The sequence below is a fragment of the Pristiophorus japonicus genome, chromosome 19, assembly GCF_044704955.1.
Source record: "Pristiophorus japonicus isolate sPriJap1 chromosome 19, sPriJap1.hap1, whole genome shotgun sequence".
Lineage (NCBI taxonomy): Eukaryota > Metazoa > Chordata > Chondrichthyes > Pristiophoridae > Pristiophorus > Pristiophorus japonicus.
This window is the reverse complement of record NC_091995.1, coordinates 56,770,492-56,797,666: the sequence shown is the minus strand read 5'-3', so window position 1 is coordinate 56,797,666 and position 27,175 is coordinate 56,770,492. Positions and strand designations below refer to the sequence as shown.

At 48.7% G+C, this 27,175-nt stretch overlaps 1 long non-coding RNA gene across 1 annotated transcript in view; it reads left to right on the top strand.

The window, feature by feature from the left end:
* The window catches only part of LOC139230459 (uncharacterized), a 63,700-nt gene that overhangs the window by 750 nt on the left and 35,775 nt on the right, over positions 1–27,175 (top strand). The window contains exon 2 of the long non-coding RNA XR_011587930.1: positions 6,052–6,109. This is a non-coding gene — a long non-coding RNA (uncharacterized lncRNA). The remainder of the gene's footprint in view (positions 1–6,051; positions 6,110–27,175) is intronic.

The following is a 27,175-nucleotide window of genomic DNA, read 5'->3' as shown; positions in this document are numbered from 1 at the left end:
ATCAGGGTACATGTGGAAACTGATGCCGTGTTTTCGGATGATGTTGCCAAGGGGCAACATGTAGATGAGAAATAGGAGGGGGCCTCTTGGAGGACACCAGAGGTAACAATGTGGGAGTGAGAAGAGAAGCCATTGCAGGTGATGGTGAGGTGTTGGAGAAGGATGAAGTGGTCAACCGTGTCAAAGGCTCCAGACAGGATGCCCTTTGTGACTTTGATGAGAGCCGTTTCGGTACTGTGATAGGGGCGGAAACCAGATTGAAGGGATTCATAGAAACATAGAACATAGAAAATAGGTGCAGGTGTAGGCCATTCATCCTTTCGAGCCTGCACCACTATTCAATGAGTTCATGGCTGAACATGAAACTTCAGTACCCCCTTCCTGCTTTCTCGCCATACCCCTTGATCCCCCGAGTAGTAAGGACTTCATCTAACTCCCTTTTGAATATATTTAGTGAATTGGCCTCAACTACTTTCTGTGGTAGAGAATTCCACAGGTTCACCACTCTCTGGGTGAAGAAGTTTCTCCTCATCTCGGTCCTAAATGGCTTACCCCTTATCCTTAGACTGTGACCCCTGGTTCTGGACTTCCCCAACATTGGGAATATACTTCCTGCATCTAACCTGTCTAAACCTATCAGAATTTTAAACGTTTCTATGAGGTCCCCTCTCATTCTTCTGAACTCCAGTGAATACAAGCCCAGTTGATCCAGTCTTTCTTGATAGGTCAGTCCCGCCATCCCGGGAATCAGTCTGGTGAACCTTCGCTGCACTCCCTCAATAGCAAGAATGTCCTTCCTCAGGTTAGGAGACCAAAACTGTACACAATACTCCAGGTGTGGCCTCACCAAGGCCCTGTACAACTGTAGCAACACCTCCCTGCCCCTGTACTCAAATCCCCTCGCTATGAAGGCCAACATGTCATTTGCTTTCTTAACCGCCTGCTGTACCTGCATGCCAACCTTCAATGACTGATGTACCATGACACCCAGGTCTCGTTGCACCTCCCCTTTTCCTAATCTGTCACCATTCAGATAATAGTCTGTCTCTCTGTTTTTACCACCAAAGTGGATAACCTCACATTTATCCACATTATACTTCATCTGCCATGCATTTGCCCACTCACCTAACCTATCCAAGTCCCTCTGCAGCCTCATAGCATCCTCCTCGCAGCTCACACTGCCACCCAACTTAGTGTCATCCGCAAATTTGGAGATACTACATTTAATCCCCTCGTCTAAATCATTGATGTACAATGTAAACAGCTGGCGCCCCAGCACAGAACCTTGCGGTACGCCACTAGTCACTGCCTGCCATTCTGAAAAGTACCCATTTACTCCTACTCTTTGTTTCCTGTCTGACAACCAGTTCTCAATCCACGTCAGCACACTACCCCCAATCCCATGTGCTTTAAATTTGCACATTAATCTCTTGTGTGGGACCTTGTCGAAAGCCTTCTGACAGTCCAAATATACCACATCAACTGGTTCTCCCTTGTCCACTTTACTGGAAACATCCTCAAAAAATTCCAGAAGATTTGTCAAGCATGATTTCACTTTCACAAATCCATGCTGACTTGGACCTATCATGTCACCATTTTCCAAATGCGCTGCTATGACATCCTTAATAATTGATTCCATCATTTTACCCACTACTGAGGTCAGGCTGACCAGTCTATAATTCCCTGTTTTCTCTCTCCCTCCTTTTTTAAAAAGTGGGGTTACATTGGCTACCCTCCACTCAATAGGAACTGATCCAGAGTCAATGGAATGTTGGAAAATGACTGTCAATGCATCCGCTATTTCCAAGGCCACCTCCTTAAGTACTCTGGGATGCAGTCCATCAGGCCTGGGGATTTATCGGCCTTCAATCCCATCAATTTCCCCAACACAATTTCCTGACTAATAAAGATTTCCCTCAGTTCCTCCTCCTTACTAGACCCTCTGACCCCTTTTATATCCGTAAGGTTGTTTGTGTCCTCCTGAGTGAATACCGAACCAAAGTACTTGTTCAATTGGTCTGCGATTTCTTTGTTCCCCGTTATGACTTCCCCTGATTCTGACTGCAGGGGACCTATGTTTGTCTTTACTAACCTTTTTCTCTTTACATACCTATAGAAACTTTTGCAATCCGCCTTAATGTTCCCTGCAAGCTTCTTCTCGTACTCCATTTTCCCTGCCCTAATCAAACCCTTTGTCCTCCTCTGCTGAGTTCTAAATATCTCCCAGTCCCCGGGTTCGCTGCTTTTTCTGGCCAATTTGTATGCCACTTCCTTGGCTTTAATACTATCCCTGATTTCCCTTGATAGCCACGGTTGAGCCACCTTCCCTTTTTTATTTTTACGCCAGACAGGAATGTACAATTGTTGTAGTTCATCCATGCGGTCTCTAAATGTCTGCCATTGCCCATCCACAGTCAACCCCTTCAGTATCATTCACCAATCTATCCTAGCCAATTCACGCCTCATACCTTCAAAGTTACCCTTCTTTAAGTTCTGGACCATGGTCTCTGAAATAACTGTTTCATTCTCCATCCTAATGCAGAATTCCACCATATTATGGTCACTCTTCCCCAAGGGGCCTCGCACAATGAGATTGCTAATTAATCCTCTCTCATTACACAACACCCAGTCTAAGATGGCCTCCCCCCTAGTTGGTTCCTCGACATATTGGTCTAGAAAACCATCCCTTATGCACTCCAGGAAATCCACCTCCACCGTATTGCTTCCAGTTTGGCTAGCCCAATCTATGTGCATATTAAAGTCACCCATTATAACTGCTGCACCTTTATTGCATGCACCCCTAATTTCCTGTTTGGTGCCCTCCCCAACATCACTACTACTGTTTGGAGGTCTGTACACAACTCCCACTAACGTTTTTTGCCCTTTGGTGTTCTGCAGCTCTACCCATATAGATTCCACATCATCCAAGCTAATGTCTTTTCTATCCATTGCATTAATCTCCTCTTTCACCAGCAATGCTACCCCACCTCCTTTTCCTTTTATTCTATCCTTCCTGAATGTTGAATACCCCTGGATGTTGAGTTCCCAGCCCTGATCATCCTGGAGCCACGTCTCCGTAATCCCAATCACATCATATTTGTTAACATCTATTTGCACAGTTAATTCATCCACCTTATTGCGGATACTCCTTGCATTAAGACACAAAGCCTTCAGGCTTGTTTTTTTAACACCCTTTGTCCTTTTAGAATTTTGCTGTACAGTGGCCCTCTTTGTTCTTTGCCTTGGGTTTCTCTGCCCTCCACTTTTCCTCGTCTCCTTTCTGTCTTTTGCTTTTGCCTCCTTTTTGTCTCCCTCTGTCTCCCTGCATTGGTTCCCATCCCCCTGCCATATTAGTTTAACTCCTCCCCAACAGCACTAACAAACACTCCGGACATTGGTTCCGGTCCTGCCCAGGTGCAGACCGTCCGGTTTATACTGGTCCCACCTCCCCCAGAACCGGTTCCAATGCCCCAGGAATTTGAATCCCTCCCTGCTGCACCACTGCTCAAGCCACATATTCATCTGCGCTATCCTGCGATTCCTACTCTGACTAGCACGTGGCACTGGTAGCAATCCCGAGATTACTACTTTTGAGGTCCTACTTTTTAATTTAGCTCCTAGCTCCTTAAATTCGTTTCGTAGGACCTCATCCCTTTTTTTACCTATGTCGTTGGTACCAATGTGCACCACGACAACTGGCTGTTCTCCCTCCCTTTTCAGAATGTCCTGCACCCGCTCCGAGACATCCTTGACCCTTGCACCAGGGAGGCAACATACCATCCTGGTGTCTCGGTTGCAGCCGCAGAAACGCCTATCTATTCCCCTCACCATTGAATCCCCTATCACTATCGCTCTCCCACTCTTTTTCCTGCCCTCCTGTGCAACAGAGCCAGCCACGGTGCCATGAACTTGGCTGCTGCTGCCCTCCCCTGATGAGTCATCATGGAGTTCCGGGAAAGATGGGCACGGATTTGGGAGGCGACAACATGTTCAAGGACTGTGAAGAGGAAAGGGAGGTTGGAGATGGGGTGCTAGCTAGCAGGCACAGTGGGGTCAAGGTTTGGTTTTCTGAGGAGAGGGGAGATGACGGCAGATTTGAAGGAGAGGAGAACAGTATCTGAGGAGAGAGAACCATTAACAATGTCAGCTAACATGGGAGCTAAAGAAGGAAGTTGGGTGGTCAGCAGTTTAGTGGGAATAGGGTCAAGGGAGCAGGAAATGGGGCTCATGGACAAGATGAGTGTGGAGAGGTCAAGAGGGGAGATCAGAGAGAAACTGGAGAGAGATGCGAGTTCAGGGCTGGGGCAGGGAGAACCTCAGAGAAAGTTTGGCCCGGTGAGCTAGGGGAGGAAGGGAACTGGTAGAGGCAGCTGATCGGATAGTCTCAATCTTTCAGACAAAGAAGTCCCTGAGCTCCTCGCACTTGTTCTCTAATGAGTGTCTTGAAGGAGGAAAGAGAGGTAGAGAGGTTTAGGGAGGGAGTTCCTGAGCTTGGGGCCAAGGCAACAGAAGGCACGGCCATCAATGGTTGAGTGATTTATAATCAGAGATACTCAAGAGGGCAGAATTAGGAGCAAAGAGGAAATGAAACAGAGGCAGGATATGGCTCCTGATTGATGGAAAGAAAACTAATTCCTTGCCTGAAACTGTTGAAAAGCAGCTTGCAGACTCATTTGTTAACAGTACAGCTGAGATTTTTGTTATTGCTTCAGTCAAAACTGATGTTTGACAAATGTGGGCATTCAATGTCAGTGAACTGAACAACTTCCTGATTTGATAGTCATGCAGGTAACTCACCCGCGTTCCTACACACTTAAGTCAGACCCAATTCTGGTGTAAATGACAACATTTCTGTAGCAGCAGCTTTTGCTCTCATTAGCCTACATTTGCATCGATGCACCACTTTGGGTGTGGGGGCATCTTCTGCCCACAGCCACTTCTACAAGAACTTATTTCAGAGTAATTGTAAACCTCGTGTATCTGATTTATGCCTGGAATTTCAGTTTCCTATGCCAGAACTACACCACTTTAGTCCCCGCAAAATATTGGAATTTTGGCCCAAGCTGCTTCATCATCACTGGATCTAAATCATGTTATTACCATCATAGGAACCGTAGCGGTTCAAGGAGAAAACCTATTTCTGGCCAACTAAGGGTGGGCAATAAAGGCTTCCTTATCAGCATCACCCAGATATCAAAAACAAATAATTAATAAAAGTGACATTTGTGGGGCAACATAGCTCACTTTGGAAGCATTTCAGGAAAGATTTCATGACACAAGGCCCCAGGTGAAGGATCTCAGGATACACGTGGTTCCAGAATGGGAACTATGACACTGATTCTCTGCAAGATACCCTGAAAGCAACATTCCTTACGGTTTCCAAAGGCAGTGGTCTGTCAGGGCTGGTAACTAATATGTGGCTGTTCCTCAGGATAATCACTCACTGGTCCGTCCTTGCAGCCCCTCTGATGGCAGCGCAAGAGGCAGCTTTCTGCGAGGGCCATCCTTTCCCCTAGCAAAACCTTCAGGGCCTCCCATCCCAATCATTTCCCCTGGTATGGCCTCATCTTTGCTCCGCCAATCCCAAGGGACAAAATATTGATCGTATCTAGGTTAGCTATCCATGGCTAGATCTGGCTGGACCACATCTTCTCCGACAAAATGTCTCAATATCATCCTGGATAGCAAAGAGAATCCAGTTTTTTTTACTCCATTACCAACTGTTCCTTAAACCCCTCTCCCCTGTCCCCTCCACCCTCGCCTCCAACAAGTGTGGGAGCTTTTTCTGGAGACCACCAGCTCAGCTATAAAAAGGACTATATCTATATTATGAATAGGTTAGGTAGGTGGTTAAAGGAAAGGGAAATAAAGGGAAATAGGAACAGGTTGGGCACATTAGATTAGGACGACTGTTTTCATGGAGCTTAATCACCAGCATGGACTGGCTGGGCTGCACTGCATTTTCTATCCATTGCTAGATTGGAATCATTGTACTTGTTGGTTATCACACATTAAAATAATTACCTCAGACTGTACTTTTGATTCACGCAGACAATGTGTACAACTGCTGAGTCTGGAGCCCAAGTGGGAGCACGATGAAGGCCAGCAGGTAAATTTGCTTTTATTTTTGGTACCATTTAGTTCACCACCCTCTGAGTGAAAACATTTTACCATTTCACCATGGTACCATTTAAAGAAAGATTAGATTTCTGGAATTTCTGGGGAATGATGTAACTGGAATGAAAAGTAATTTTTTTTGAAGTGGAGAGTCGTGATAAATGAAACACAAAGCTTTTTCTGTGGGCGACAAGTGGAGACTCACAGGATCTGCTCTGGGTCCCTGTTGTTCACATTACTCATCAATGGTTCAGAGGTGTGAGTTAGGATACGAGCAGCAGAGTTTTGGATTAGTTCACGTTTATGGTGGGTGGAACATAACATAAGCATCAGGAGCAGGAGTGGGCTATACGGCCTGCACTGCCATTCAATAAGATCATGGCTGATCTTCGACCTCAACTCCACTTTCCAGCCTGATCCCCATATCCCTTGATTCCCCTAGAGTCCAAAAATCTATCTATTTCAGCCTTGAATATACTCAATGACTGAGCATCCACAGCCCTTTCGGGTAGAGAATTCCAAAGATTCACAACTTTCTGAGTGAAGAAATTCCTCCTCATCTGAGTCTTAAATGGCCAACCCCTTATCCTGAGACTTTGAGCCCTCGTTCTAGACTCCCTCCATTCAGGAGAAACAACCTCTCACTCTCTACCCTGTCAATCCCCTTCAGAATCTTAAATGTTACAATGAGATCACCTCTCATTCTTCTAAACTCACGAGAGTACAGGCCCAACATACTCAATCTCTCCTCACAGGACAACACTCTTATTCCAAAAATCAATCCAGTGAACCTCTGTTGCAATGCCACTATGTCCTTTCTCAGATAAGGAGACCAAAATTGCACAGTACCCCAACTCACCAAAGCCCTGTACAATTGTAGTAAGCCTTCCTTACTCTTGTACTCCAAACCCCTTGCAATAAAGGCCAACATGCCATTTGCCTTCCTAATTTCTTGCTGTACCTGCATGTTAACTTTCTGTGTTTCCTGTATGAGGACACCTAACTCTCTCTGAACACCAACATTTAATAGTTTCCTACCATTTAAAAAAGATTCTGTTTTTCTATTCTTCCTACCAAAGTAAATAACCTCACATTTCCCCATATTATGCTCCATCTGCCACCTTATTGCCCACTCGATTAATCTGTCCATATCCCTTTGCAGGCTCTTTGTGGCCTCCTCACAGCTTACTTTCCCACCCAACTTTGTATCGTCAGCAAACCTGGATACATGGTCCCATCATCCAAGTCATTAATATAGATTGTAAATAGCTGAGGCCCACGCACTGATCCTTGCGGCACTCCACTAGTTACAGCCGACCAACTGGAAAATGACCCACTTATCCCTCCAGACTACCTTTGTCAATTTGTTTTGCCCAGTCTATATAAAAATTAAATTCCCCCATGATTATTGTATTATCTTTGTTACAAGCTCCTGTTATTTGTTGATTAATACTCTATCCTACGGTATAGCTAGTGTTTGGGGCCTATAAACTACTCCCACCAATGTTTTCTACCCCTTGTTATTTCTTATCTCCACCCATACTGATTCTTCTTCCTGATCTTCCTAGCCAAGATCCTTTCTCTCGACTGACCTTATGTCATTCTTTATTAGCCCACTACCCCCTCCGCGCTCTCCGCGCCCCCCCCCCGCTTTTCCATTCTGCTTGTCTTTTCAAAACATCAGTTCCCAACCTTGGTCACCTTGCAACCACATATCTGAAATGGCTATTAGATCAAACCCATTTATCTCTATTTGTGCCATTAATTCATCTATCTTGTTATGAATGCTTCACACATTCAGATAAAGAGCCTTTAATTTTAACTTTTTACCATTATTCCTAGCTTTCACCTTATTCACTGATGCACTTTTAACGTTAAACTCTCTGTCCCTTCCTGTCACACTCTGCTTATCTTTGCCCAAATCGCTACACTGCTCCATTGCCTTGACTTTTCTCTTTAGATTTTTAAATTTCCCCTCACCTGACCCCTCCCCCTTTTTTTGTTTGAAGCCCTATCTACAGCCCTAGTTATTCGATTTGCCAGGACACTGGTCCCAGCCCGGTTTAAGTGGAGCCCGTCCCAGTGGAGCAGCTCCCTTTTTCCCCAGTACTGATGCCAGTGCCCCATGAATTGAAACCACTCTGAGCCACGCATTTAACTCGCTGATCTGCGTGTCCCTATGCAATTTGTACATGGCTCAGATAACAATCCAGAGATTATTACCTTTGAGGTTCTGCTTTTTAATTTGGACCCTAGCTCCTCAAACTCTCTCAGCAGAACCTCATTCCTAATTCTCCCTATTGTCATTGGTTGCTACATGGACCAAGACAACTGGATCTTCCCCCTTCCATAAGATTGTGGTTGACTCTTAACTGCCCTCTGAAATGGCCTCACAAGCCACTCAGTTCCACAAAAAACAATAATAAGAATAAACCTGGACAGACACAACATTGGCACACCCAGCCCAGTCGAACCTGCAAAGTCCTGCCTACCAACATCTGGGGACTTGTGCCGAAATTGGGAGAGCTGTCCCACAGACTAGTCAAGCAGCAGCCTGACATAGTCATACTGACAGAATCATACTGCCAATATCCCCTCCTCCATCACCATATCTGGGTATGTCCTGTCCCACCAGGAGTGGCGGCACAGTGGTACACAGTCGGGAGAGAGTGGCCCTGGGAGTCCTCAACATTGACTCCGGACCCCATGAAGTCTCATGGCTTCAGGTCAAGCATGGGCAGAGAAACCTCCTGCTGATTACCACCTACCGCCCTCCCTCAGCTGATGAATCAGTACTCCTTCATTTTGAACACCACTTGGAAGTGGCACTGAGAGTAGCAAGAGCACAGAATGTACTCTGGGTGGGGGACTTCAATGTCCATGACCAAGAGAGGCTTGGTAGCACCATTACTGACTGAGCTGGCTGAGTCCTGAAGGACATAGAAACATAGGAGCAGTAGTAGGCCATTCGGCCCTTCAAGTCTGCACCGCCATTCAATATGATCATGGCTGATCCTCTATCTCATTGTTAGATCTCTTAATTTCCAATGAAATACGAACTCCGATGGTAGTTTTAACTTTTTAATCTTGGCAGAGAGTAACAAGCTGCTGGCTGATTGCCAGTTTCTTTGTCTTACTGAAACCACATGGTCAAAATGGCTGTATTTATGCCTGGATCAATTTACAGAAAAGAACTCACCTTCTTTGACCTTATTGGCTCAATTGAAAGTCTTTTAACGTTTTAATTGGCTCGCTACCCAAGGTCTGAAAATGTCAAGTTGATTGATGACTTAATGAAATGTGGCTTGTGTTTTTTCACAGCCTGTCTAAATGCAGCCTGTTTGAATTCTCTATCAATCCCCCCTTTGATTCTTTCACAAACTGAATCATAAAGCATCAGGTATCACTGGTTAAACATTCTACAAAATAATTTCATACATGTTAATAGAGTTTCCTTCTAAAATTTGTTGATGTGTTTCGCCACATGTCCTGACTGGTAGCTTCCACACAAATTTACACCAACCCGAGTTCCATCGTGGCCACAATGGAAGTCTGGTTTTAGTAGGTTAATTAACCTTATTCCAATTTAATCCAAATCAATATCTTAATTCAACCAGTAAACCACCTTTCCTTAAGCATAACATACCCCTGTGCCACGTACAAACGGTCTGCTGGGACCTGCAAGGTGTCTCACCTGCGGGACAGCAGCTACAGCCGCCTGGTCGCAACAACATTTAATCAACATAAACAAACAATATAAAAGTAAAAGGTATTTACATGTAATTCCCTTGCTGCCCTACTATTCCCCTTTGGTGCAGAGGGTCGGCTAGTAAGAAGTAGGCCTATGCCTAGAATACTTACAATCAATACTACAGTAAATTTATACATTTTTGCGAAAAGTAATTGTCCTTATTAGATTTCAGCTTCAGTTAGGGGTGCTCGTTTAACGTGTGAAGCGTGATTCCAGGCTTTCTTTCCTTGGACTTTAACAGCTTCCTGGGTGGTCAATAACACTTGATAAGGTCCCTCCCACTTGGCACCCAAAGGTTCTTTATGCAACTTTTTCACATACACCCAGACTCCCGGGATGATGTTGTGTCCTCCTTCGGGTGGATTACCCCAAGCTGCCGATACCTGTCGGGAAACAGAACTAATAGCATTGGTTAAGTTCTGACAGTATGATAACAAAGTGTCACTCATTAAGTGAACATCAGCTTTCTGTAAATCGATAGTTCCTGGCAGCGACATGGGTCTTCCTATTATAATTTCAAATGGGCTTAGACCTGTAGTTCTGTTCGGGGTTGCCCTAATGCTACATAGTAGCATTGGTAGTGCCAGGGGCCATGGTGTTCCTTCTTGGTGATATTTGGCAAGCCGTTGTTTCAGAGTTCGATTCATTCGCTCTACTTGTCCTGATGATTGTGGATGATAAGGACAGTGTAAATCCCACGTAATGTTCAGTAACCTACAGACTTCTTGGCAGACAGCACTTGTGAAGTGTGTTCCCTGATCTGAGTCAATGCTACTCGGGACTCCCCATCGGGGAATGTAATCCTTACACAAGACCTTTGCAGTGTGATTGGCTGTGGCTCTTTTAGTTGGGACAGCTTCTACCCATCTAGAGAATGTGTCGACCATGACAAGAATGTTAGTGTATCCTTGGCATGAAGGAAGAGATATATAATCAACCTGCAGATGCTGGAATGGTCCGACAGGGGCAGGGGGCCTCAGTTGGGGCATTACCGTGATGGGTCCAGAATTATTTTTCTGGCAGACCACACAGCGGTCTGTTACCAGCTGGGCATGTTTTTTAAATCCCCGACCCCACCAGCTTTTCTGGAACCGTGCCGTCATCTGTTGTGAGGCCAAGTGTCCCCACGAGTGGATCTGTTGGGCTAAAAAAGGCATAAGCGCTTGTGGCGTGACTGGCTTGTCGGTAACTCTTTGTCTCCAGACACCATCTTCGCATAGCTTAATTCCTGCCTCAATCCATGTCCATTTTTCCCCTCGGGAGCACTCGCCTTGCATTGTTTGAAGGTCTCGTGTCAGAGTCCTGAGTGCTTTCAATCTGCACATCTGTGTTGGTTCTTCTGGAGGAACGCCCTGTGAGGCGGCATCTTTAGCTGCCTGGTCGGCTAGGGCATTTCCCTGTGCTTCTGTGGTATTTTCCTTGGTATGGGCCTTACACTTCAGGATGGACACTTCCTGAGGTAATTGTATGGCCTCCAGTAAGTCTCGGACTTCTTTTCCATTTTGGATAGGTGTACCACAGCAGTGAGGAATCCTCTTTTCTGCCATAACAGACCAAAGTCGTGAGCGACTCCAAAAGCATAACGCGAATCTGTGTAGACATTAGCTGTCCGTCCTTCTGCTATTTGACATGCTTCTGACAGGGCCCGTAACTTGGCCTGTTGTGCTGACGTTCCTGAGGGTAAACGTCCTTTTGCCACTACCTCATATAAGGTTGTAACTGCCCATCCTGCTTTTCTGGTACCATTGTCAACAAAGGAGGAACCATCTGTAAACAGGTTGAGGTCTGGGTTGTGCAGAGGCTCCTCTGCTGCTAAGGCTGCTTCTTCTGTTTCTTTTAAAATCTCCACGCAGTCATGCTCTTCACATTCTCCCCCCTCTTGCTCCCTCGATTCTGACATCGGGAGCATAGTTGCGGGATTAACCGGGCTGGCCCGGACGATATGGAGATTAGGAGCTTCCAAAACTGCTGTCCAGCGGGTCAATCTTGCTGCCGTCACCTGAGACATTCTATTCATAGACAGCAAAGCGTGTACGGTGTGGGGACACTTGACAATCAGCTTTTGGTCGAGGACTAGACCCGCAGTGATCATTACCGCTCGACATGTAGCTTCCATGGCCCTTAGGCAACTTCCCCATCCGAGGGCTACCGTATCCAGTTTTGCAGAATAATAGCCAATAGGTCTTTGCCGATCCCCATATTCTTGTGTCAGTATAGCTGTCATATATCCTTCTTTCTCATGAACAAACAGGGTAAATGGCTTACTACTGTCGGGGATTCCCAGAGCCGGTGCCGAACACAAAGCCTTTTTCAAACTCAGGAAGGCCTCTTGCTGTTCTTTAGTGAGGGTGATGGCTTCTTTAGAGGCACGTTTCCCCTTTAAAATATCATTCAGTGGCTGAGCAAGCTGTGTGAAGGAGTCAATCCAATTTCTGTTAAAGTTACACAATCCCAAAAAAGACCTTAGTTCCTGAATAGTGGTGTTTTTTTTAGCAGCCCGAATGCTGCAGTTCTATCCTGGGTAAGTTCTCTCTTTCCTTGTGAAATCTTTTGTCCCAGGTATACAACCTCTTCTTGGGATATTTGTGCTTTGTCGATGCTGGCTTTATGTCCTTTCAGCCGAAGGTGATCCAGCAAAGCTCGTAAATCTTGTTCATGCTGTTCTTCCGTGTTTGAAGATAGCAGGATATCGTCTACATATTGGATGACTGTGGATGACAGGGGGGGTAATTCTCGCAAATGGCTTTGTAAAGCCATGTGGAATACTGTAGGGCTGTTGTGGAAACCCTGCGGTAACCGGGTCCAAGTATACTGTTGTCCTTGGACCGTGAAAGCAAACCACTGTCGAACCTCCGGTGCCAGAGGCACCGACCAAAATCCGTTGGCCATATCTATAACCGAGAAACATTTATGATCCGGTTTGAGGGCATTAAAAATGGTGGAGGGATCTGCGACCAAAGGAGCTTTTTGATCAATACACTGGTTAGCTTTCCTATAATCGACAGTCAAACGCCAAGTCTCATTAGATTTCTGTACCGGCCACACGGGGCTATTGGAGGAGCTATGCGTTTTAATAAGCACCCCTTGTTTCTCCAATTGCTGAATAACCGGTAAGATTCCCGCGATGGCAGTTGGACTGATGGGATACTGTTTAGTGCATGGAGGCTTGGTCCCTGTAAATGACGCAGGCTCCATCTGGAGTAGGCCACAATTGTTCTTATCTTTAGCCCATATCGGGTGTTCCTTCAATTCTTCTTTCTTCAAAGTTCTATTTGACCATGTCACCCGACCATCCTCGAAATGCAACGATGAATCTATTTGGATTAGAACGTCCATTCCCAAAAGGGGTTGATCTACTGGGCCTATCCAGACCGGCGTGGTTAGTTCATGTGGACCCAGCCCTATAAGTACCGGTGTTGTCCTTTTAATTTCCATTTTATGGCCCCCAACTCCATAGGCTGTACGTGCCCTACCATCCAACGGCAAAAAGTCTCCATATTGTAGGGGTAAGCATGTTAATTCCGCCCCTGTGTCTAAAAGACAGTCCACATCCTTATCGCCCACCTTCACAGTTATATATAGCCCATCTCCCCTTTGTTGTATTAGTGCGAGGAGGGGACCAGGGTGGGCTCTAATCGTTTTTTGCTATCCCAAGTAACTCCTTCTGTTGTTGTATTGTAATTGGCTTAAATGCTTCTATGAGGTCGTTATCTTGTGACAAGCCTGGCTTGTTGGCTGAATTGTATCCCTGGCTGCGTCCTCTTCCCCAGCCACGACCTTGCTGTTTTGCCCTGCACGTCTTGGCCCAGTGACCTTCTTTCCCACAATAATGACATTTTCCAGGTAATTTTCCTAATGACTGTTTATCGGAATCCTGGGATTTCTATCCCATAGCCTGTGCAGCTCGGACTTTAGCTCCCATATCCCGATCTAATTGGTTACATCGATCCACCAATGCTGCAAAGGTAGTTCCTTTACCTTCCCAGTCCGGTAACACTACCTTAAGCATTTTGGACAGTTCTGGCTTTAGACCTGCCACGAAAGCTGCTTTCAGGGGTCCAAACGCTTGTTCATCCATTTCCTCATCCGTATTATTCATACCCGAATGTTCTAGCCACATGCATCTAAACTGCTCGTCATACTCCAGGACCTCCTCTGTTCCTTTCTGTTGGCAATTTGCAATTTTTCCTCAGTCTGTCTTAGCTGGACTGAAGGCTTGCAGCCAGTGTTTAATCGCCTCCCATCCTGCGTCTAATTCTTGCTCATTCTGCCCCAAAGCTTCATTTACCTTGTCGTGCAATTTTCTTCCCTGTGTTTTTGGCACCATTATGGTCAAAATTTGCACTCTGTCCCAGGGATGAAGTTGATATGTATTTCTTAGCGGTCCAATTGGTCCCACGCTTTTACTCCCCCTTTCTTTGGATTGGGCAATTCCTTGGACCATTTATCAATTTTCTCTGGGTCTGCCGGAGCATGAACTAAGTATTCTCCATACACCCTTCTCTTTGTTTTTTTGATTCCGCCCTCATCCGCAGTCTCTTCTGATTTGACTACAACTCGTCTTTTTTTAAACGGGGCAAAGCGCACCCCTAATTCTTCATCATCTTCCGACACTGTATTGTTGGAGGATTCAGAATCCGTATCTATTCCTCGGTCGTGTCTTCGGGTTTGCGCTTTTAATTTATCCAAACATGGGTACCCTGGGAATTGATCAATACATTTTCCTTTTCCTATTACTGTCTCTTGACCTAATGATTTTTTCCATTCTTTAATTTCATCTTTAAGATCTTTAACTTCCGCTTCCAGTTTTTCAAGTTCAAGTTTTTTCTGTCGCAGCTGTGCACAAACTGCTTGCAATTGATCCTTTGTACTGGTCAGTTCTCGATCATGTTGGGAACGCATTATAATTTCATTCCGGTTTCGGATCTGGCCCATAACCGCTAGGGACCATCTAGTTCGCTCTTTATTTTTCATACGGGTCGTTTTTCCCCAGACCCTTTTAATCTCGTCCAAGGACCATTGTCCTTTGGAGGTTCCGTACTTTTGTTCGATCTTAATACAGGTTTTAGATAAGTTGAATTGTTGCTCTATGTATCCTTTCAACTGTTCGAGAATTAAATCTAGTGAAACTTCAGGTGGTGCCTGCCCACCTTTAACAGTTGTAGGCAATTCTTTGCTCTTATCTCCTGCTGCCATTATACTGAGTTCTTTACTAGGGTCTCGAGTCGTAGGCTTGCTAGCCGATCAATAGATCGGTGATTAATTAACTAACACACCGCCGAAGTTTAGACGTCTATGGGACCTCGAGCCGACTACCAACCGGACGGTTCGCAAACCGGAGGCTTTCGGAATCGCGTAGAAGGAGAGGCGAATTTAGAGTTTTGACCGAGGACTTTTTTTTGAAAAAGAGGTGTCCTTACCTCAGTATGTAGGTCCGATGTCCAAAATTCAGTTTCTTTCCTCAGCAATCCTGTTCGCAGTGCCAAAATTGTTAGATCTCTTAATTTCCAATGAAATACGAACTCCGATGGCAGTTTTAACTTTTTAATCTTGGCAGAGAGTAACAAGCTGCTGGCTGATTGCCAGTTTCTTTGTCTTACTGAAACCACATGGCCAAAATGGCTGTATTTATGCCTGGATCAATTTACAGAAAAGAACTCGCCTTCTTTGACCTTATTGGCTCAATTGAAAGTCTTTTAACGTTTTAATTGGCTCGCTACCCAAGGTCCGAAAATGTCAAGTTGATTGATGACTTAATGCAATGTGGCCTTTGTTTTTTCACAGCCTGTCTAAATGCAGCCTGTTTGAATTCTCTATCAATCATATTCCTGCTTTTTCCCATACCCCTTAATGCCTTTTGTTTCCAGAAATCTATCTATCTCCCTCTTAAATATATTTAGTGACTTGACCTCCACAGCCTTCTGTGGTAAAGAATTCCACAGATTCACCACCCTCTGAGTGAAAACATTTCTCCTCATCTCGGTCCTAAATTTCCTACCCCGTATCCTGAGACTGTGACCTCTTGTTCTAGACTTCCCAGCCAGGGGAAACATCCTCCCAGCTGTCACACTGGGCCTGCAGCAGGTGGTGAGAGAACCAACATGAGGGAAAAACTTACTTGATCTCATCCTCACTAATCTACCTGCCACAGATGCATCTGACAGCAGTGACCACCACACAGTCATTTTGCAGACAAAGTCTCGTCTTCACACTGAGGAAAAAATCCTGATGGACAGGATAAATTTTCATTTGGAAAGACATGGATTAATCAATGACAGTCAGCATGGATTTGTTAAGAGAAGGTCATGTCTGACTAACTTGATTGAATTTTTTGAGGAGTTAACCAAGAGGGTCAGTGAGGGCACTGCATTTGATGTAGTCTATATGGATTTTAGCTTTTGATAAAGTCCCACATGGCAGACTGGTCACAAAAGTAAAAGCTCATGGGATCCAGGGCAAAGTGGCAAGTTGGATCCAAAATTGGTTCAGAAGCAGGAAGCTAAAGGTAATGGTTGATGGGTGTTTTTTGACTGAAAGGCTGTATGCAGTGGGGTTCCGCAGGGCTTAGTGCTGGGTCCCATGCTTTTTGTGGTATATATCAATGACTTGGATTTAAATGTTGGGGCTATGATTAAGAAGTTTACAGATGACACTAAAATAGGCTGTGTGGTTGATAATGAAGAAGAAAGCTGTGGACTGCAGGAAGATATCAATGTACTGGTCAGGTGGGCAGAACAGTGGCAAATGGAATTCAATCCGGAGAAGTTTGAGGTAATGCATCTGGGGAGGGCTAACAAGGCAAGGGAATACACATTAAATGGTAGGACATTGAAAAGTATAGAGGAACAAAGGGACCTTGGAGTGCAGGTCCACAGATCCCTGAAGGTACCAGGCCAGGTAGATAAGGTGGTTAAGGCAGCATATGAAATATTTTCCTTTATTAGTCAAGGCATAGAATATATGAGCAAGGAGGTTATGCTTGAACTGTATAAAACACTGGTTAGGCCGCAGCTGGAGTACTGTGTGCAGTTCTGGTCACCACATTACAGGAATGATGTGATTGCACTGGAAAGGGTACAAAGGAAATTTACAAGGATGTTGCCTGGACTGGAAAATTTTGGCTACGAGGAAAGATTGGAGATGCTGGGTCTGTTTTCTTTGAAACAGAGGAGGCTGAGGTGTATAAAATTATGAGGGGCCTGGATAGAGTGAATAGGAAGGATCTGTTTCCCTTGGCAGAGGGGTCAACAACCATTTAAAGTATTTGGGGGGAGGTTTAAAGGAGATATGAAGATAAATTTCTTCACCCAGAGGGTGGTGAGCGTCTGGAACTCACTGCCTGAAAGGGTGGTAGAGACAGAAACCCTCACCACATTTAAAAAATACTTGGATGTGCATTTGAAGTGTAGTAACCTACAGGGCTACGGACCTAGAGCTGGAAAGTGGGGTTAGGCTGGATAGCTATTGGTCGGCCAGCACGGACACGATGAGCCAAAATGACCTCTTTCCGTGCTGTAAATTTCTATGTGCCCGAGTTTGGTCGATTTACTGCTTGCTGCCGCCAAGTTTTCTTGGTGGTCTCGATGTTGTTATGTATGTATCTAAACCTCACCAATGTGTAAGACTTGCCACCAGGGGGCACACCTGTGGGAGACCCAAGGGTCACCTGTGCACCCTGGGGCAAGCAGGTATAAAAGGTGATTCACCATGCTGCTTCTCCACTCTGGAGTCTGAATAAAGAGACCAAGGTCACAACAGTTTGAGCTTACAGTACAGTCTTGTGGAGTTATTCTGAACATAACAAATTGGCGACGAGTAGCGGATCACGAACTTTCATGCGGTAATGGCTGCTGTTGGTATTCTTGAGAGATTTGTTAAGGGTGATGATTGGGAAGCCTTCATTGAGTGTCTCGACCAGTACTTCGTGGCCAACGATTGGACAAAGCTGAGATGGCGATCAAGCGCAGGGCGATTCTCCTCACCGTATGTGGGTCTTCGATGTATGGCCTCCTCAAAAATCTGCTGGCACTGGACAAACCAACGGACAAGACTTACACAGAGCTGTGTACGCTGGTTCGGGAACATCTCAAGCCAAAGGAGAGCATCTTAATGGCCAGGTGTCGCTTTTACACACACCATTGCTCTGGGGGCCAGGACATGCCGAGCTTTTTCGCCGACCTAAGACGCCTTCTGGGACAGTGCGAATTTGCAGGATCTTTGAGGGAAATGTTGCGGGACTTTTTCGTGCTTGGAATCAGCCACGAGATCATTCTTCGCAAACTGCCGTCTGCCGAATCCCTCGATCTGAGCAAGGCCATCACGATAGCCCAGGCTTTCATATCCACGAGCGACAACACGAAACAGATATCTTCACAGAATCGAAGCTCACCGGCAAGTACTGTGTATAAAATAATGCTTTCAGCAGGCAGAACTGTACAGGGCAGGGCCTACACGCCTGCAGAGACCAGACCAAGACCTAGGGTGACTCAGAGTCTGCGTGCAGCGTGAATGCGTATCCATTCACACCATGTTGGTGCTGTGGGGGCAGTAATAGGGCCCATCAATGTCGATTCAAGCCCGATGTGTGCAAGGGCTGTGGACCAATGGGGCACCTCCAGCGAATGTGCAAACGACCTCTGACTCACCAGAGTCAGGAGAGGACGACCGATCCAGCGAGGATCACGATGAACGAGCAGGAGAGGCAACTCAACCTGAGGATGAAGAGGAAGTATATGGGATACACACCTTCACCACCAAAAGCCCTCCGATAATGATAAAAGTTGAACTTAACAGCACTCCAGTCTCCATGGAACTAGACACGGGGGAGAGTCAATCAGTTATGAGCCAGAAGGCAGCGAGAGGCTGTGGAGCGACGAAGCACAGCGACTCAAGCTGATCCCGATTCAGCAAAGCTGCACACCTACACCAAGGAACTGATACCAGTTATTAGTAGTGCGGACAGAAGAGTATTCCATGAGGGAGCGGTGCACGATTTACCACTGTGGATTGTTTCAGCTGATGGGCCAATGCTGCTTGGCAGGAGGTGGATGGGGAAGATTCGATGGAACTGGGAAGACCTCTGCATACCTTCTCCGGTGAACGACATCTCCCTTGCTCAAAGGCTGAGCAAGCCCCCACCTTCAGCTGAACCAGGCATCGAAGTGCAGATCCATTTACGGATCCCCGAGGCACAGGCCGCTCATCACGACCACGAGGAGGTAAAGTTCAACCGAGCAGTGGTACAGGCACGGTACCCACCACTCGAATCCGACAACCTTTTCGTGATGATGGAAGAGGCTCCAGGTCGACCATGCAGAGTGGGACTCCGGCCGAAACAATCCGAATGTGTCTTCCCGATGCCAGATGCAAAATCCCTGGGGAGGAAGATCGCGGCAGTCAGCATCACAGACACGGACGAGAGTACGTCCAGACCACGGAACGAAAGAGCATCCAGACCACGGGATGCCGCCGCAACAAAACAGAGGCATGTGTTGCCCAGCAAGGAAGATGACTGGGTTTGGGGCAAAGGTAAAGGGGCGGCCACTGAGAAGGCCAGGAACCCACGACGTTCCAATAAGTTGTTTGCACTGTGTAACCCATGTGAGCGCTCTTTCGCGGCCAATGCTGTATTATCATATGGGGTCGGGGGTACCTTACTACAAGCCAAAGTAGTGGGCGAACACCAACTGGTCATATATGTGTCTGACAAAGTACTTGTAGCAAGTGATGTGTTATCATACGGGGTCGGGCGTGTTGTACAGCAAGCCAAAGTAGTGGGCGAGCCCCAACCAGTTGTACATGTATCCAATAAGTTAACCAAGGCAGCAGCCTGTATTCACAGGACAAAAGAGACATACCAAAGAATGTCCCAATATTTGCTTGAGTCAGACAAGCTGCCCATTTCACAGTTTTGGGAGAGCAGAGTCAATATTATCGATGCGTTGTTTCGAAAATGTCGAACACTGTCTGTGCGCTGTAACATGATCCGCCACGGGCCAGGCACTGAGAACGGCGCTGATGCCCTCAGTTGGCTACCGTTGCCCATCACCGGGGTGGAAACGGCGCAGCCTGCAGACCTGCTCGTTGTTATGGAAGTGCTAGAAAGCGAGGGGTCAACTGTAACAGCTCCCCAGTTTAGGACCTGGACCAGCCAGGATCCCACGTCACCGCCCGCCAATGGTGAACCGCTAGACAGGATGTTGCAGCTTATCCGTCGCAAAGACAAAATGCTCATCCCATCAGATTGCCCCCTATGGGGCAACCCTGCAACGTTGCAAAGAAAGGCAGGGAGGCTACACACAGTCAGCGGTCCGGGGCCTCCATACCATGGCCCAGGATCCACGGGGAGCACGCGGCCTCCCGCCACTACTGAAAGTCTCAAGGCCAATTCGGCCATCCTTGGCTTGCCAGACCTTAGGGTCAGCGACAATAGTCCGGAGCGGGCAGCCCAAGTCATAAAGCCAAGCACCACACGTGTCACGGTAGACTCTCCACAGACCCGGCTATCCCGGGTGCTACGCAGTGACCAGACAGAATCACTCAGAACCGAGCCTTCCGTATGCTATCAGCAGAGAGTGCACCATGATCACACGGCTTCTCCACGCGACATCAGAATAAATGATGTAGACCATGATCATGACCCCAGATGGGCTGCTAGCACTGTATTAACCAAAGAGGGGAATGGAGTGTTTGTGATGAAAACGGAGTGTTTGTTGTGAAACCATGTAATGGGCAAACGCAGAAAGCATTTGGACCAGACCAAACTGCGAACTACAGATAACCAGGAACCACTGTGAAAGGACCTGGCCCCCACTGACCCACTAACACAATCGACCTCTCTGCCAACCACGAGGATGAACCCTCCAGGCCCGACAGTCCGATCAGACCAGCTGCGCGGCCGTGTAGCAATGATCCGACCGACTCACTGCCAGGACTTCAACTCAGGCGATTGACCCGGGAACGTCGAACACCAGATCGCCTCAACTTGCAAATATACATAAGACTTTGGGGGGAGTGATGTTATGTATGCAAACCCCACCAATATGTAAGACTTGCCACTAGGGGGCACACCTGTGGGAGACCTAAGGGTCACCTGTGCACCCTGAGACAAGCAGGTATAAAAGGTGATTCACCATGCTGCTTCCTCACTCTGGGGTCTGAATAAAGAGACCAAGGTCACAACAGTTTGAGCTTACAATACAGTCTTGTGGAGTTATTCTGAACATAACAGATGTTTTCTGGGCACTCTCCCCTCCGAGCGAGTTTGGTCAGATCCTCACGCCGGCGGGGAGAGAAGACCGCCGGGAAACATCCGTTGGCGTACAACGCCGACAAAAGTCCTCCTTCCCACTGAGTCCCCAGATTGGTCCGGGCAGTCCTCCGCTCCAGCAGCAGAAGAGGCCTCCGCCTGGAGGCAGGTCTTACCTGAATGGTAAGTATGAAAACCTGCAAAAAAAGGTAAGTGCACTTGTTTTCTTTATTTCTTTTGCAGGGATTTTGGTCAATGGGGTCCTCTGAAGGATTTCTGGTAGTTTTTCTAATTGTTTTGAATTTTGTTTTGCCGTTCCCTCCTCCCTGGGCCTGACTCTATCCTCGGCAGTACTTTGCTGAGGATTGCATTTATCGCCCGGAATGGGACCTACCGTCCAACATCGGCTTGTAAGGCCATTTTTTCCACCAGGCGGTTTTTCCCACATTTTTTCACTAAATTTCTGCTCAAAGTCATCATCATCACAGGCAGTCCCTCGGAATCGAGGAAGATTTGCTTCCACTCCTGAAGTGAGATCTTTGGTGGCTGAATGGTCCAATACGAGAGCCACAGACTCTGTCACAGGTGGGACAAATAGTCATTGAGGGAAGGGGAGGGTGGGACTGGTTTGCCACATGGTCTTTCCGCTGCCTGCGTTAGATTTCTGCATGCTCTCGGCGTTGAGACTCGAGGTGCTCAGCGCCCTCTCGGATGCACTTCCTCCACTTAGAGCAGTCTTTGGCCAGGGACTCCCAGGTGTCATTGGGGATGTCGCATTTTATCAGGGAGGCTTTGAGGGTGTCCTTGTAGCGTTTCCGCTGCACATCTTTGGCTCGTTTGCCATGAAGGAGCTCCGTAGAGCACTTGCTTTAGGAGTCTCGTGTCTGGCATGCGAACGATGTGGTCTGTCCAGCAGGGCTGATCAAGTGTGGTCACTGCTTCAATGCTGGGGATATTGGCCTGGTCGAGGACGCTAACGTTGGTACATCAGTCCTCCCAGGGGATTTGCAGGATCTTGCGGAGACATCGTTGGTGATATATCTCCAGCGACTTGAGGTGTCTGCTGTACATGGTCCATGTCTCTGAGCCATACAGTAGGGCGGGTATTACTATGGTGGTGAGTTCCATGGCTGTGACCCCCCCCTGATCTCCCACTCTGAACCCGGTGGGCCACTGACCCTCCCAATGCCTGCCCCCAACCAGGCCTTGGACCTACCACCAAGGGCGCTACCCAACGCCGAGCCTACGGCCAACATCTGACCGTAGGCAACAAGGCCCATATAGCAGTGCGCCCAAAGTACAGTCAGGATCTTCAGGATCTTAGCAGTCCTTTCGACGGTACTTGGGCGGAACTTAGATTTCACCAAACCGGGGCTCTATGATTCTATGAACTAACGGGAGCAGGAGCAGGAGGCTCCGTGAATATCCCCATCCCCAATAATGGCGGAACCCTGTACATGCGTGCAAAAGACAAGGCTGAGGCATTTGCAACCATCTTCAGTCAGAAGTGCTGAGGGGATGATCCATATCGGCCTCTTTCTGACTCCCTACCATCACAGAAGCCAGTCTTCAGCCAATTGCATTCACTCCACATGACCTCAACAAACGGCTGAGCGAACTGGATACATCAAGAGTGACTGCCCTTGATGCCAAGGTAACATTTAACCCAAGTGTGGCATCAAGGAGCCCGAGTAAAACTGAAGTCAATGGGATTCAGGGAAAACTCTCCAATGGCTGGAGTCATAAAGGAAGATGGTTGTGTTGGTTGGAAGTCTCTGCCCAGTTCCGCTCTCACTGCTCCCGGTCAGTGTGGGCCCCTCGCTCTCTCTCTCTCTCTCTCTATATCCTCAGTCCCTGCCCAGGGCCTCTCTCACTGCTCCCGGTCAGTGTGGGGCCCTCTCTATCTATATATATATATCCTCAGTCCCTGCCCAGGGCCTCTCTCACTGCTCCCGGTCAGTGTGGGGCCCTCTCTCTCTCTCTCTCTCTCTCTCGATATCCTCAGTCCCTGCCCAGGGCCGCTCTCACTGCTCCCGGTCAGTGTGGGGCCCTCTCTCTCTCTCTCTCTCTATATATATCCTCAGTCCCTGCCCAGGGCCGCTCCACTGCTCCCGGTCAGTGTGGGGCCCTCTCTCTCTCTCTCTCTATATATATATCCTCAGTCCCTGCCCACGGCCGCTCCACTGCTCCCGGTCAGTTTTTGACCCTCTCTCTCTCTCTCTCCCTCTTTATATCCTCAGTCGCTGACCAGGGTGTTATATATGTAAACCTGTAAGTGCCATGTTTAACCACCAGAGAGCTCATCCCCTGCACTCTCAGGGGATCCCACAATCCCTTGGGAGCACCTGAACACAAGGAGGCCTCACAGGTTGGAGAGGCACTCTGAGACCTGTAATAAAGGACTATGGTCACACTTTACTTTGAGCTTGCAGTATCTGGTCTGACTCTTTATTCAAGACATAACACAGGGCCGCTCTCACCGCTCCCGGTCAGTGTGGGCCCCTCTCGCTCTCTCTCTCTCTCTCTATATCCTCAGTCCCTGCCCAGGGCCTCTCTCACTGCTCCCGGTCAGTGTGGGCCCCTCTCTCTCTCTCTCTCTATATCCTCAGTCTCTGCCCAGGACCTCTCTCACTGCTCCCGGTCAGTGTGGGGCCCTCTCTCTCTCTATATATCCTCAGTCCCTGCCCAGGGCCTCTCACACTGCTCCCGGTCAGTGTGGTGCCCTCTCTCTCTCTATATATCCTCAGTCCCTGCCCAGGGCCTCTCTCACTGCTCCCGGTCAGTATGGGCCCCTCTCTCTCTATATATATCCTCAGTCCCTGCCCAGGGCCTCTCTCACTGCTCCCGGTCAGTGTGGGCCCCTCTCGCTCTCTCTCTCTCTCTATATCCTCAGTCCCTGCCCAGGGCCTCTCTCACTGCTCCCGGTCAGTGTGGGGCCCTCTCTCTCTCTCTATATCCTCAGTCCCTGCCCAGGGCCTCTCTCACTGCTCCCGGTCAGTGTGGGCCCCTCTCTCTCTCTCTCTATATCCTCAGTCCCTGCCCAGGGCCTCTCTCACTGCTCCCGATCAGTGTGGGCCCCTCTCTCTCTCTCTCTATATATCCTCAGTCCCTGCCCAGGGCCTCTCTCACTGCTCCCGGTCAGTGTGGGCCCCTCTCTCTCTCTATATATCCTCAGTCCCTGCCCAGGGCCTCTCTCACTGCTCCAGGTCAGTGTGGGCCCCTCTCTCTCTCTATATATATCCTCAGTCCCTGCCCAGGGCCTCTCTCACTGCTCCCGGTCAGTGTGGGCCCTCTCTCTCTCTCTATATCCTCAGTCCCTGCCCAGGGCCTCTCTCACTGCTCCCGGTCAGTGTGGGCTCCTCTCTCTCTCTATATATCCTCAGTCCCTGCCCAGGGCCTCTCTCACTGCTCCCAGTCAGTGTGGGCCTCTCTTTCTCTCTCTATATCCTCAGTCCCTGCCCAGGGCCTCTCTCACTGCTCCCGGTCAGTGTGGGCCTCTCTCTCTCTCTCTCTATATATCCTCAGTCTCTGCCCAGGACCTCCCTCACTGCTCCCGGTCAGTGTGGGCCCCTCTCTCTCTCTCTATATCCTCAGTCCCTGCCCAGGGCCTCTCACACTGCTCCTGGTCAGTGTGGGCCCCTCTCTCTCTCTCTCTCTATATCCTCAGTCTCTGCCCAGGACCTCTCTCACTGCTCCCGGTCAGTGTGGGGCCCTCTCTCTCTATATATATCCTCAGTCCCTGCCCAGGGCCTCTCACACTGCTCCCGGTCAGTGTGGTGCCCTCTCTCTCTCTATATATCCTCAGTCCCTGCCCAGGGCCTCTCTCACTGCTCCCGGTCAGTGTGGGCCCCTCTCGCTCTCTCTCTCTCTCTATATCCTCAGTCCCTGCCCAGGGCCTCTCTCACTGCTCCCGGTCAGTGTGGGGCCCTCTCTCTCTCGCTCTCTATATATCCTCAGTCCCTGCCCAGGGCCTCTCTCACTGCTCCCGGTCAGTGTGGGCCTCTCTCTCTCTCTCTATATCCTCAGTCCCTGCCCAGGGCCTCTCTCACTGCTCCTGGTCAGTGTGGGCCCCTCTCTCTCTCTCTCTATATCCTCAGTCCCTGCCCAGGGCCTCTCTCACTGCTCCCGATCAGTGTGGGCCCCTCTCTCTCTCTCTCTATATATCCTCAGTCCCTGCCCAGGGCCTCTCTCACTGCTCCCGGTCAGTGTGGGCCCCTCTCGCTCTCTCTCTCTCTCTATATCCTCAGTCCCTGCCCAGGGCCTCTCTCACTGCTCCCGGTCAGTGTGGGGCCCTCTCTCTCTCGCTCTCTATATATCCTCAGTCCCTGCCCAGGGCCTCTCTCACTGCTCCCGGTCAGTGTGGGCCTCTCTCTCTCTCTCTATATCCTCAGTCCCTGCCCAGGGCCTCTCTCACTGCTCCTGGTCAGTGTGGGCCCCTCTCTCTCTCTCTCTATATCCTCAGTCCCTGCCCAGGGCCTCTCTCACTGCTCCCGATCAGTGTGGGCCCCTCTCTCTCTCTCTATATATATCCTCAGTCCCTGCCCAGGGCCTCTCTCACTGCTCCCGGTCAGTGTGGGCCCCTCTCTCTCTCTATATATCCTCAGTCCCTGCCCAGGGCGCCTCTCACTGCTCCCGGTCAGTGTGGGCCCCTCTCTCTCTCTATATATATCCTCAGTCCCTGCCCAGGGCCTCTCTCACTGCTCCCGGTCAGTGTGGGCCCTCTCTCTCTCTCTATATCCTCAGTCCCTGCCCAGGGCCTCTCTCACTGCTCCCGGTCAGTGTGGGCTCCTCTCTCTCTCTATATATCCTCAGTCCCTGCCCAGGGCCTCTCTCACTGCTCCCAGTCAGTGTGGGCCTCTCTTTCTCTCTCTATATCCTCAGTCTCTGCCCAGGGCCTCTCTCACTGCTCCCGGTCAGTGTGGGCCCCTCTCTCTATATATATCCTCAGTCCCTGCCCAGGGCCTCTCTCACTGCTCCCGGTCAGTGTGGGCCCTCTCTCTCTCTCTATATCCTCAGTCCCTGCCCAGGGCCTCTCTCACTGCTCCCGGTCAGTGTGGGCCTCTCTCTCTCTCTCTCTATATATCCTCAGTCTCTGCCCAGGACCTCCCTCACTGCTCCCGGTCAGTGTGGGCCCTCTCTCTCTCTATATATCCTCAGTCCCTGCCCAGGGCCTCTCACACTGCTCCCGGTCAGTGTGGGCCCCTCTCTCTCTCTCTATATCCTCAGTCCCTGCCCAGGGCCTCTCACACTGCTCCTGGTCAGTGTGGGCCCCTCTCTCTCTCTCTATATATATATCCTCAGTCCCTGCCCAGGGCCTCTCTCACTGCTCCCGGTCAGTGTGGGCCTCTCTCTCTCTCTCTCTCTATATATCCTCAGTCTCTGCCCAGGACCTCTCTCACTGCTCCCGGTCAGTGTGGGCCCTCTCTCTCTCTACATATCCTCAGTCTCTGCCCAGGACCTCCCTCACTGCTCCCGGTCAGTGTGGGCCCTCTCTCTATATATCCTCAGTCCCTGCCCAGGGCCTCTCTCACTGCTCCCGGTCAGTGTGGGCCTCTCTCTCTCTATATATATATCCTCAGTCCCTGCCCAGGGCCTCTCACTGCTCCCGGTCAGTGTGGGCCCCTCTCTCTCGCTCTTTATATCCTCGGTCTTTGATTGCTTATTTCCTCCCTCCCTTTTGCCCCCTGATTTTTTACTATTATTGTATCTTCTTTTAGTGTCTTCTACCTTGAAGACAGATACAAAGGAGCCAAAATTGCCCCGTCCCTTAAGTCATGTTACCGCCGGAAATTAGCGGCCAAGCCGCCATTTTGAAAATTCTGCTGCTGCGGTATCCCGGCAGTGACCCGCCCCTCCCGACGCTGCTGACCCATCCGGAGTGTGTCATCAGAGCGCGCACCGTCGATGTGTCCCTGCAAACGTGAAATTCTGCCCAGAAAATCTTGCTGCCGCTGCTCAGTGTCGCCGCCAGCTTTTTCTGTCGGTGCACTGTGCTTGGAGTGCTTCTAAAATGGTGGTGGGGCTGCCATTAAATGGTGGGACCGACTGGTGCGGCTGAC